At 41.4% G+C, this 12,253-nt stretch overlaps 1 protein-coding gene across 2 annotated transcripts in view; it reads right to left on the bottom strand.

Annotated features, from left to right (window-relative positions):
- Window positions 1-12,253, bottom strand: part of galnt7 (UDP-N-acetyl-alpha-D-galactosamine: polypeptide N-acetylgalactosaminyltransferase 7) — a 138,321-nt gene that overhangs the window by 44,973 nt on the left and 81,095 nt on the right. The gene's annotated exons all lie outside the window — the stretch shown is intronic.

The following is a 12,253-nucleotide window of genomic DNA, read 5'->3' as shown; positions in this document are numbered from 1 at the left end:
GCGGAACTGGAGGATATTACAAAGATTGGGTGGGGGGGGGGGGGCGGTGAGGCCATGGAGGAATTTGAAAATGAGGACGAGAATTTTAAATGTTTGAAAGGGAGCCCATGTAGGTCAAAGAGCACAGGGGTGATAGGGGCATGGGGCTTGCTGTGAATTAAGATTTGGATGACCTAAAGTCTATGGAGGGTAGAACGTGGGAGACCAGACAGAAGTGCACTAGAATAGTTGAGTCTAGAGCATGCCTTGAGCCAATGCATAAATGAGGAGTTGAGCAGCAGATGAAGTCAGGTGATGGGGTTGGCGGCGGGGTGGGGGATGGGATGTAAGTGTGTGTGAAAATAGGTATTGATGGCATGAATTAGGTCAGAAGCTTATCTCGGACGCAAATGTGACACCAAGGTTGCGAACAGACTGGCTTAATCTCAAACTGTTGCCAAGGAGAGGGATGGGGGTTGGTAGCTGGTTAAAGGAGTTGGAGCAGGGACCACAAACAACAACTTCAGTCTTCCCAAGTTATCACGTCTGGACTTCACATATCAGTAATTTCATGTAAGGGAGGGAGCAAGGGAGTGAGAGATAAACCCTCACCAATGTGAAACTTGCAATTTAAAATGCAGTGCACCTCAGGTACCCCTCAGAAAAAAAATTCAGCTTTCAAGTACACAAATCTTCTTTTCCTACTTCCTCCAATGAAGACAACAGAAAACTGAACAAATCACTTGCACAGTATCAGAGAGGTTTGGTTAGCTACAATTTTGTTATTTAACTATCCTCAGGCAGTAATGCTGCAGCATTCAACAGCGTTTTAATTTATTAGTGCCCAACTGACATTAAATAAGACAACCAGTGCTCGGATACATGAGGCCATTCAAGCTTAGAACTAGCAAAAAAAGGGTAGATACAAACTAGAAAACGGAACATTCTCTCCAAAATAAAGTAGAACTCTTAACACTTTAGAAATGCTGTCCAGAGAAAATTAGACAATTTGTCAAAAATCAGTGCTCCCAGAATTCATTGCACTCAGCAAAATCAGACCCTGCTACCAAAATCATAAGCTTTTGAAAAACGTGCATCCTTGCCACTGATTCCATCGCTCTACCTAACCACTGTCTGAGGTCGAATAAGACACTAGATGAAGAGATTAAAAAAAATGTAAAGGCATTTAAGATAGAAAACTGGGAGTTGATTGATAAACTAATCGAACATATAAAACCCCTGGCATACTTTGATTGCATGCGCTCATCTTAAAAGAGGTTCAGGAAGAGATAGCAGGTATTACACATATAAAAATTCATTAGGAAAGATAATAGTGCCAGAAGAATGGCAGACAACTAATGCTATTCCTATATTTAAAGAGGGAGATAGAGAACAAGTCCAGGGAACTATAAACCAATTAAGTTAACATTGGTGGTAGAAAAGATAATGGAATCCTTACTCAAAGATGAAACGCATAAAAGACTGAAAATATAAAAAGAGTAGCCAGCACTGATTCTAAAAAAAGGTCATGCTTGACCAACATTATTGAATTCTTCGAAAATGTAATAGAAAGGGTAGGTAAGAGAATAAATGCAGTGGATGTAACATATTTGGAATCCTTCAATACCTTCAATAATGATAGACACAGCTCCTGGCATCACCTGATCCTGAAGGAAGCTGAGATTAAAGTTTTACTTTAATTTCGAGTATTATTCATTTTCAATAAGGTGCCACACGGTAGACTAATAACCATAAGCAGATCATGTGACTTTGGGGCAGACAGCAGAATGGAGTGTTGTCCCACAAGGAGTAGTGCTGTTCAACGCTGTTGTTCACTATTCACAAATGATTTGGACTCTAGATCGGAATAGCAATTTTAGCAGTTCCAGATAACACCAAATTGGAGGGTATAGTTACCACAGAGGAGGACTGTGAAAAATTACTGGACGACATTAACAAACTTGCAGATTGGGCAAATAAACTTCAAGCTAGATAAGTGTGAGTTGGTATATTTTGGTTGGAAGATTAAGGAAGCCACATACTCCTTGGAAATTCATGTCAAAGTTTGGTAGAGGAACAGGGGATCTGGGGATCCAGATACACAACACAGGTTAAGAAGGCCATTAAAAAAGCAAACAAACTCAACACAATTTGAACTACATATCGCTTCAAATGGGTACAGTAAACTGCCAAGTTGGCAGCTCACCATTACCTTCTCAAGGGAAATAGGGATGGGCATGAATGAATAATTTACAGTCTTGACTGTTGTGTTGAGAAACTAGAAGTGCTGAAATTATTTCCTGAAGGCCGAGAAGGTTAAGAGGAGATAGAAGTGCTCAAAATTATAAGAGGTTTTGACAGAGCAGATAGGAAAAAATCATTTTCACTGCTGAGTCAGTAACTGGAGGACACACATTTAAGACAGCTAGCAAAAAGTCTAGTGGAGGAAATGAGAATTGTTTTACGTAAGAACATATGAAATAGGAACAGGAGTAGACCATTTGGCTCCTTGAGCCTGCTCCACCATTCAATAAGATCATGGTTGATCTTCTTGTTTTGATTTTCACATTCCCATCTAACCCCGATAACCTTTGATTCTCTGGCCTAACAAGAATCTATCTACCTCTGCCTTAAAAATATTCAATGACCCTGCTTCCACTACCTTCTAAAGCAGTGAATTCCAAAGTTGCACAATCCTCAGAAAAAAATTCTCATCTCTGTCCTAAAAGGTGATTCTAATTTTGAAACAGTGCCCCCTAGTTCTGGACTCACCCACAAGAGGAAACATCCTTTCAACGTCCGCCTTGTCAAAGCCATTCAGGATCTTGTATACTTCAATCAAATCACCCCTCTCACTCTTCTAAACTCCAGTGGAAACAAGCCCAGTCTGTCCAACCTTTCCTCATAAGACAACCCACTCATTCTAGGTGTCAATCTAGTAAACCTCCTTTGAACCGCCTCCAATGTATTTACATCCTTCCTTAAAAAACTGCACACAGTATTCGAGGTGCAGGCTCACCAATGCCCTGTAGAACTGAAGCATAGCATCGTTACTTTTATGTTCAATCCCTCTTGTAATAAAGGATAGCATTCCATTAGCCTTCTTAATTGCTTGCTGTATCTGCATACTAACTTTTTGTGACTGAACACCTAGATCCCTCTGTACCTCAGAATTATTTAGCCGTTCGCCATTTAAGTAATAATCTGCTTTTTGTTCTTTCTGCTAAAGTGAACAACGTCATATTTTCTCACACTAAACTCCACTTGCCAGATCTTTGCCCACTCACTCAACCTATCGATATCCATCTGCAACCCCCTCATGCCCTCTTCACAAAATACTTTCCTACCTATCTTTGGATCATCTGCAAATTTAACTACCATGTCTTCACTCCCCACATCTAAATCATTGATGTAAATTGTAAAAAGTTGAGACCCCAGCACAGGTCCCTGTGGGACTCCACTTGTCATATCCTGCCAATCTGAAAAATGCCCATTTATGCATACTCTCTGCTTTCTGCCTGCCAGCCAGCCAGCCAATCTTCTATCCATGCTAATATGTTACCCCTTACACCATGTGCTTTTATTTTCCGTAATAACCTTTGATGTGCACCTTATCAAATATCTTCTGGAAATCTAAGTACAGTACGTCTACAGGCTTTATCCACTGTGCATGTTACTCCTTCAAAAAGCTCCAATAAATTGGTTAAACATGATTTTCCTTTCATAAAACCGTGCTGACTCTGATTGCCTTCAGCTCTAAGTGTCCACCTTAATGATCGATTCTAACAACTTCCCCACGACAGATGTCAAGCTAACTGGCCTATAGTTTCCTGTTTTCTGCCTCCCTCCCTTCTTGAATAGAGGGGTTATATTTGTTACGTTCCAGTCTGATGGAACCTTTCCAGAATCAAGCAAATTTTGGAAAATTAACACCAGCGCATTGACTATCTCATTAGCCACCTCTTTTAAGACCCTAGAATGTAATCCATCCGGATCCAGAAACTTGCCAGCCCACAGCTCCATCAATTTGCTTAGCACCGTTTCCATTTCAATTTCACCAAGTTACTCTCTCCCTTTCACCTCCTGATTTGCAGCTATTACTGGAATGTTTTTTGCATCTTCTATAGTGAACACAAAAGCAAAATATTTATTCATTTCTTCTGCCATTTCCTTATTATCTACTATTAACTCCCACTGTCTCTCTCTAGAGGACCACTCACTTTACTTACTCTTTTCCTTTTTAAAATACCTGTAGAAACTCTTGCTATCCGTTTTTACATTTCTAGCTAGCTTCCTCTCATACTCTCATTTCCTTCTCCTGATTAAACTTTTAGCCATTCTCTACCATTCTTTATATTCTGTCCAATCATCTGTCCTGTTACTCATCTTTGTGGAGTTGTATGCTTTTTCCTTAAGTTTGATGCTTTCCTTAACTTCTTTAGTTAACCACAGATGGTGGGTCCTCCTCTTAGAATTTTTCTTTATAATAGGAATGTACTTATTCTGAATACTCTGAAATATCCCCTTAAATGATTGCCACTGCTTCTCTATTGATCTAGCCTCTAGCCTAGTTTCCCAGTTCACTTCAGCTAGCTCAGCTTTCATACTCAAAAAGTTGCCCTTATTTAATGTAGTCTTAGATCCACTCTTCTCCCTTTCAAACTGGATGTAAAATTCAATCATATTGTGGTCGCTGCTACCTAGGGGTGCCTTTACTCTGAGGTCATTAATTAATCCTGTCATGTTACACAATACCGAGTCTAATATAACCTGCTCTCTGGTTGGTTCCAGAACATGCTGGTCTAAGAAACTATCTCGAAAGCATTCTAAGAACTCCTCATCCAGGCTACTACTGCCAAACTGATTTTTCCAGTTTGTGTGTAGATTAAAATCACCCATGATTATTGCCAGCCCTTTATCACAAGCACACAATATTTTCTCTTGAATACTTTGTCCTACACTGTGGCTACTGTTTGGGGGCCTGTAGGCCACTCCCACTGTTGACTTTTTCTCCTACTATTCCTTATCTCCACCCAAACATCCTGATCCCCTGAACCAAGGTTATCTCTAACTATTTGACCAATGCCTTCTTTGATTAACAGTGCTACCCCTCCGCTTTTACCTAGCTTCCTTTTCTTCTTGAATGTCACATACCCCGCAATATTAAGGACCCAATCTTTGTTGACTTGTAGTCACGTCTCTGTAATTGCTATCAGATCATATTTATTTACTTCAATGTGGGCCATCAATTCATTTATTTTGTTATGAATGCTATGTGCATTTCAGATAGAGAGTCTTCAGTTTTGTCTTTTCGTTACCTTTGCAACATCTAGTCTAGACTGTTGATGAATTCTTAGGCTTTTGCTCTGTCCCTTTCTGCCATTCTCTAACCCTCATTTCTCATATTACTATTTTGCTCTCTTGTCTTGACTCTACACCTTGAATTGCTACCTCTACCCAAGCTTGATCCCTCACCCCTCTTGTTTAGTTTAAAGCCCTCTCTACTTCCCTAGTTATGCGATTTGCAAGGACACTCGTCCCAGCATGGTTCAGGTGTAAATTGATCCAATGGTACAGCCCCCACTTTCCCCATTAGTGATGCCAGTGCCCCACAAACCGGAACCCACTTCTCCCACACCAGTCTTTGAGCCAAGCATTCATCTCTCTAATCTTATTTGCCCTTTGCCAATTTGCACGTACCTTTGAGGTTCTGCTTCTTAATTTGGTGCCTAGCTCCTCATACTGACTTTGCAGAATTTCTTTCCTAGTTCTACCTATGTCATTGGTACTTACATGGAGCACGACAACGGGATCCTCCTCCTCCCACTGCAAGTTCCTCTCCAGCCTTGAGCAGATGTCCCGAACCCTGGCATCAAACAGGCAACATAGCTGTCTGGACTTTTGCTCTTTGTTGCAGTGAACAGTGTCACTCCGCCTCACTATACTCTCCCCTACTACCACTACATTCCTTCTTGCTCCCCCCGCTTGAATGGCTTCCTATACCACAGTGCCATGGCCAGTCAGCTCATCCACCCTGCAGACCTCACTTTCATCCACACAGGTTGTGAGCACCTCAAATCTGTTTGGCAATTGCAAAGTCTGAGGCTCCTCCACTGCTGTCTGCTCAGTCCCACTGCTTGCCTCACTGACAGTCACATCCTTCTGTCCCTCATTGCTGACCAAAACAGATGACCCTCTTATAAGAGATGTGACTGTCTTCTGGAACAAAGTATCCAGGTATTTCTCCCCCTCCCTTATGTTGTGCAGTGTCTGCATTTTGGCTTCCAGATCAATAATCCTGATCCTGAATTCTTCAAGCTGCTTACACTTCCTGCAGACGTGTTTGTCATGGATCGCCTTGGTGCCCAAAAGCTCCCACATCTCACAGTTGCAACATAACACCTGGTCCCGCCATTCTAACTTATGTTATTTAGTTAAATTACTTTAATTACTTTCTTCCTATGTATGCTACAATTTACTGTGTTTATTGAATGCTAGTACCACTGACAACTAAAGGTTATATGCTTCTTAACTACAGATATGTGTTTTAGATGTTTGTTTAAATTACTTTTTTTAATCTTTATTGTTTTATTTTAATTTTAAAGTTTTCAATTTTTGGTTTATTATTTTAAAGTTTTAGTTCCTTTTATTTATAAATCTACCTGAACTTGCCTGTCCTCAGCTGGTTTCTCACACACTTGTCACTTAGACTGAGCACTTACTAGCTTCCTGTGACGTCACAGTTGCTTTTATTTCTCTTTTTCCTGACTGCAGCCCCGCAGCAGCTGAAACAGTGAAACAGCCCGCCTCAGCTCTTAATTGTCTCCTGCAGGTCTGCTCCGCTCCCACTCCCAGCAAGCCAGGCTGCTCTGCAATCCCCAGTCTGTATGTACAGGCGCTGCTCAGCTCCCGGCTGTCTCCCGCAGGTCTGCTCCGCTCCCACTCCCCGCAACCTTTTTTATGTGGGTAGTTGCTATGATCTGGAATTCACTGCCTGAAAACAAGCGGTGGAAGGTGATGCATAGAACTATTCAAAAAGGGATTGGACATATACTTGAGGAGAAAAAATTTTCAGGACTATGAACAATCAGCAGGGGACTGGAGTCAAGTGGGCAGCTCTTTCAAAGAGCCAGCACAGATTCAATGAGCCAAATGGTCTTCTGTGTTGTATGATTTACGGATTCTATAGCATTGGATTTTATTTCTAGAGGGATACAATTGAGAAGCAGAGAAGCTATGTGAAACTTGGCTAGACCACATTTGACATCCTTGTCTCCATATTATAAGAAAGGTATAGAGGCACTGGAGCAGATGCAAAAAAGATTTACTCAGATGATACCACAACTGAGAGCTTATTCCTATCAGGAAAGATTGAACTGACAGGGGGGCCTTTGCATTAGAAAGTGAAGGCTGAGGGGTAACCGTATGGAGGGCTTCAAGATTATGGAAGAGTTTGATAGGGTCGATATAGAGAAGTTGTTTCCACTTGCTGGAGACACCAGAAATAGGGGGTATAAATATAAGACAGTTACTCATAAATCCAGTAGAGAATTCAGGAGAAACCTCTTTCCCCAGAGAGTGGTTAAAATGTGAAACTCTCTACGACAAGGAGTGGTTGAGGCAACTAGTATAGACGCAGAACATAGGAGAAGCCCATTCAGCCCGTTGAACCTGCTCTGCCATTCAATACAATCAGGACTGATCAATGCCCTTCAATGCCTATTACCCACATTATCCCCATAACTCTTTACGTTATTGTTAATCAGGAATTTATCAATCTCTACCTTAAACATAGTTGATGACTGAGCTTCCACAGCCCTCGGGGGTAGAGAATTCCAAAGATTCACAACCCTCTGAGTAAAGAAATTTCTCATCCTCTGTCCTAAGTGGCTTCCCCCTTATTTTGAAATTGTGTCCCCTGGTTCTAGGCTCCCCAAGCAGGGGAAACATCTTACCTGCATCTACCCTGTCTATTACTTTATTTTGTAGGTTTCAATGAGATCATCTCATATTCTTCGAAACGCTAGAGAATACAGACTCAGTTTGCCCAATCTCTCTTCATAAGACAGTCCTGTCATCCCCAGAACAAGTCTGGTGAATCTTCGTTGCACTACCTCTATGGCAATAATATCCTTTCTGAGGCAAGGAGACCAAAACTGCACACAGTACTCCAGGTGCAATCTAACCAAGCTTCTATATAATTGAAGCAAGACTTCACTACCTCTGTACCCAAATCCTCTTGTGTTAAAAGCTAACGTTCCATTAGCCTTCCGAACAGCTTGCTGCACCTGCATGTTAGCCTTCAGTGACTTGTGGACAAGGACACACTTTCTAATCTCTTACCATTTAGGAAATAATCTGCACATTTGTTCCTTTTACCAAAGTGGATAACCTCACATTTTCCCACATTATATTCCATGTTCTTTTCCACTCAATAAGTCTGCTCAAATCCTTCTATAGCCGTTTTACATCTTCCTCACAACACACATTCCCGCCTAGCTTTACATCTTCCATGAAGTTGGAAATATTACATTTGGTCCCCACATCCAAATCAAGAAGAAAGGAGAAGATAAAGATGTTGCTGTGGTTTGATGAAGAAGGATAGGAGGGAGCTCAGTGGGACATAAATATTAGCATGGACCCATTTAGCTGACTGGCCTGTTTCTGTGCTGTAAATACGATACAAAACTGTTTGCATCGTCTCTGTCCTATCTGACCTCAAGGTAAGCTTCCAAACCCATATACTCTCCATCACAAAGATCACTGACTTCCACCTCTATTGGTCATCTCAACCTGTCTGTTGCTAAAAACCCTAATCCTAACCCTAAAACCTAATTTGTTTTTTCACAACCAGACTTAACTATTCCATTGCTCCCTTGGCTGGCTTCCCATCATTTACCTTCCATATAATTTAGGTTGACCAAAACTTAGCTGCCCACATCCTCTCCTGAGAGAAGTAGCAAAATAGTTTGGGAAGGAATTTTTACAAGATAGTTCTGTAGTACATGGCCAAGGCTGACAACATTATGGCCACAGATAGAGTGGCAAGAGGGGAAAGAGGGAAGAAACTGAAGGCAGTAGGACTGGGAAAGGACACAGATGTGTGGATGATGAGAATCACTGTTTTAATCTCTTCAATGTCACATCACTATCCGTGAAGTGGACACTCCTACCTCCAGTATCACTGAAACCAGCTACGAGAGGATGGGCAAGGTATGTCCTTCAGACTTCTTACGGGAAAGTTCTTCTGGCAACCTCCTTGCTCATAAGCACAGCACATCGGGATTTGCACCAGTGATCTCCATGTCCCAGAAATATGACGAGGCTGTCTGTCAACCTTTCCTCTTACTTTTCCTTGGATTATCTTCCCTTACATTTAATGCTATTTAAGACTCTGTGGAAGCATTACATACCTCATCCAAAATGTCATTCTTTATCACAATGACATAGTATAGAAGGAGGCACTTGTTCCCATCATGCCTATGTCAGTTCTTAGAAAAAGAGTTGTCCAATTAGCCCTGCTATCCAATTATGTCCGAGCTTGGGCAATAGGTCTTACGGTCTTCCTTGGTGGGGGTGCAGCAAGAAGGCATCACTATCAGTAATCGCTGGTGGAAGAGTAGGCTGTTGAGTACATGTGTGCCTCCAGAACACCCCTGCCCCTCACACACATATTTTCACTCACTTACACACAAACACTGATTTTCATCACCAATCACCAGATCATGAATCAGCCACATCAGTAGCAGACATTGCTGATTTTCCTGTCCAGCCTCTTCATATTGAGGCCACACTTCTTCCTCCTCACCAGAGACCAGTTAACTTAGAGAAATTTAAAACATGTTTAAAAGCTGGGTTTAGATACATGTACAGTCAAATTTAATGATAATATTTGCTAAGAAACACAAACTGGTTTCAGGGCATTAGGTCCATTCTCAAATTTAATGGCAAATTTCACTCTCAAGTAGTTAGTTAAAAAATTTCTTAAAAATCCAAAATGATACCACAAAAAAAGGGAGGAATTTTAGAAACAACAAATAGCTCCAAATCTCTAAATGAGCCAAGAAAACAAGCCAAAGAGTTTTTTTGATGCATCGTAGCAGTTTAAAATGATGAGAGAGAAGCACACTTTGTTCGGCTGAAGGAATAGACATTAACATAATCACCTCCAGATCAAACACTCACTTGTGTCAGCTTGCCTCACTTGGTAGCACTCTCACCATAAGAGTCAAAAGAATAAATGTTCAAACTCATATATAGATTTGTCCACTGGGCAGGACATGTCATTAGCATGTCTGGCACCAGACCGCCCAAAACAACTGCTCTACTTGGAGTTCGCTTGCAGGGGAACAGTGGACATGCTTTAGAAATGTCCTCAAAGCATCCCTGAAGAGGTCAAACATACCAGATGACTCATGGGTGGCCCTGGCTTGAGACTGACCAAAATGGAGAAGGCTCATTTAGGAAGGCACTGAACACGTCAAAAGACTTTGTCACGAATGTGCAGAGATGAAATTGGGGCACCAGAAGGAGCGCACAAACCTCCAAACAACCCATCTAACCCAACCTTTCAAGTACCACCTGCCCCATAAGTGGCAGAATCTGCAGGTTGCGCATTGGACTTATCAGCCATCTCAGAACCCATTGAACAGGAGTGGAAGCAAATCACCCTCAATCTCCAGGGACTGCCCAAGAAGATGATGATAGATTTGTGCAAAAAAATCAAGGTGACTTCAGTATGGTAGTGAGGGAATGCTACTCTCATCCATCCATCTCTTTGTCACCTCTATGTTTGACTGTTCTAAAGCTCTCCTGGCCAGCCTCTCATCTTTCACTCTCCATAATTTTAAGCTTATCCAAAACTCTGCAACCATATCCTAACTTGCACAAAGTCCCATTCATCCATTGCCCATACTTGCTGACCTACATCGCTAACTTGTTAAGCACTGCCTCTATTTTAAAATTCTCATCCTCGTTTTCAAATCCCTCCTTACCTTGCCCCTCCCAGTCTTGGCTTCCCCCAGTCCGTCAATCCTCCGGCATATCTGAGCTCCTCCAATCCTGGCCTTTTGCAAATCCCTCATTTTAATCAAGCCACCATTGGCAGCCGAGCCAACGGCTGCTAGGCCCCAAGCTCTGGAATTCCCTCCTTAAATCTCTCCACCTCTGTACCTCTCTCATCCCCTTCAGGACGCTCCTTAAAAGCTACCTCTTTAGCCAAGCTTTTGATTTTCTTTCTTAATATCTTAAGCAGCTTGGTGTAAAATTTTGTTTGATAGCACTGTGAAGCGCCTTGAGACATTTCATTCTGTTAAAAGCACTATAAAAATTCTAGTTGTTGTATTGTCAATGTGCTGTACTCAAACTGAAGACATCCTTTGCTGTGAAATACTTTTGAGACATCCTGAGAATGTGAAAAGCACTATAATAGATAAAGTTTTTCTACTCATTTTGGTTTAAAAAGACATTATTATAATTTACATCAGTACACACAAAGCTGTGTTTTTAATAGGTGTGGGATTGGTCTTGGCCTTTTCGATCTTAAGTCTCACTCGTAATATTTCCATGATGTGTTACATCTAAAATTATTCAGCAGGAACTATTTTCCATGAACAGGAATAGAGAAAATCCATGTAATTTAACAGAGGTGGTCAGGTTAACTGCCTGAGAATATGGGATCTCTTCCCTTCACTCATCATGTATTTGCATGGCTACACCACTGTGCGTACATACAGTGACCCAAGAATATCCTGGGAACTCAGAGACAAGTCTGCAATTTTCCCCGACTCCATATGCAAGGATATTTGGAACAATTAATTTTATTACCAGGTTTTCTATTGAACTGTTTTCACAAGTTAAAATCTCTAGAGCTCCTTAATATAATGGTAGCGTTCATGTGTCTTTTTGTGTGCAAAGAACCTGAGTTCATTCTTGACACTAATGGATTCCCTCTACACCCAGATTCCCAGTTGCCTTGTTACATTAATACTTTTCCTTTCTCACTTATGCCCTTCAGGAGCAAGATTTGAGCCTCGGTGCTCCTGGCTGATTTTTTGCCATTTTTTTGAATTGCTCAGCCACAACTATAGTTCTGCTGCTTCTCTGGTTACCAATGGTTATTAAAAGTCCTGTTCCCCCACCCTTCTTCACTTCCTGCTGCCAAATACTCAATGCCAACTTTTACTTATTGAGAGCAAGCCTCGGGGGAAATCATTTGGGAGGCAAATACGACCCAGACAAAACAGAGTGTGAAAGCTATTGGAGTTGCAATTAT

Source organism: Cetorhinus maximus, chromosome 2, assembly GCF_964194155.1.
Source record: "Cetorhinus maximus chromosome 2, sCetMax3.hap1.1, whole genome shotgun sequence".
NCBI classification, from domain to species: domain Eukaryota; kingdom Metazoa; phylum Chordata; class Chondrichthyes; order Lamniformes; family Cetorhinidae; genus Cetorhinus; species Cetorhinus maximus.
This window is presented reverse-complemented; position numbering and strand designations above follow the sequence as displayed.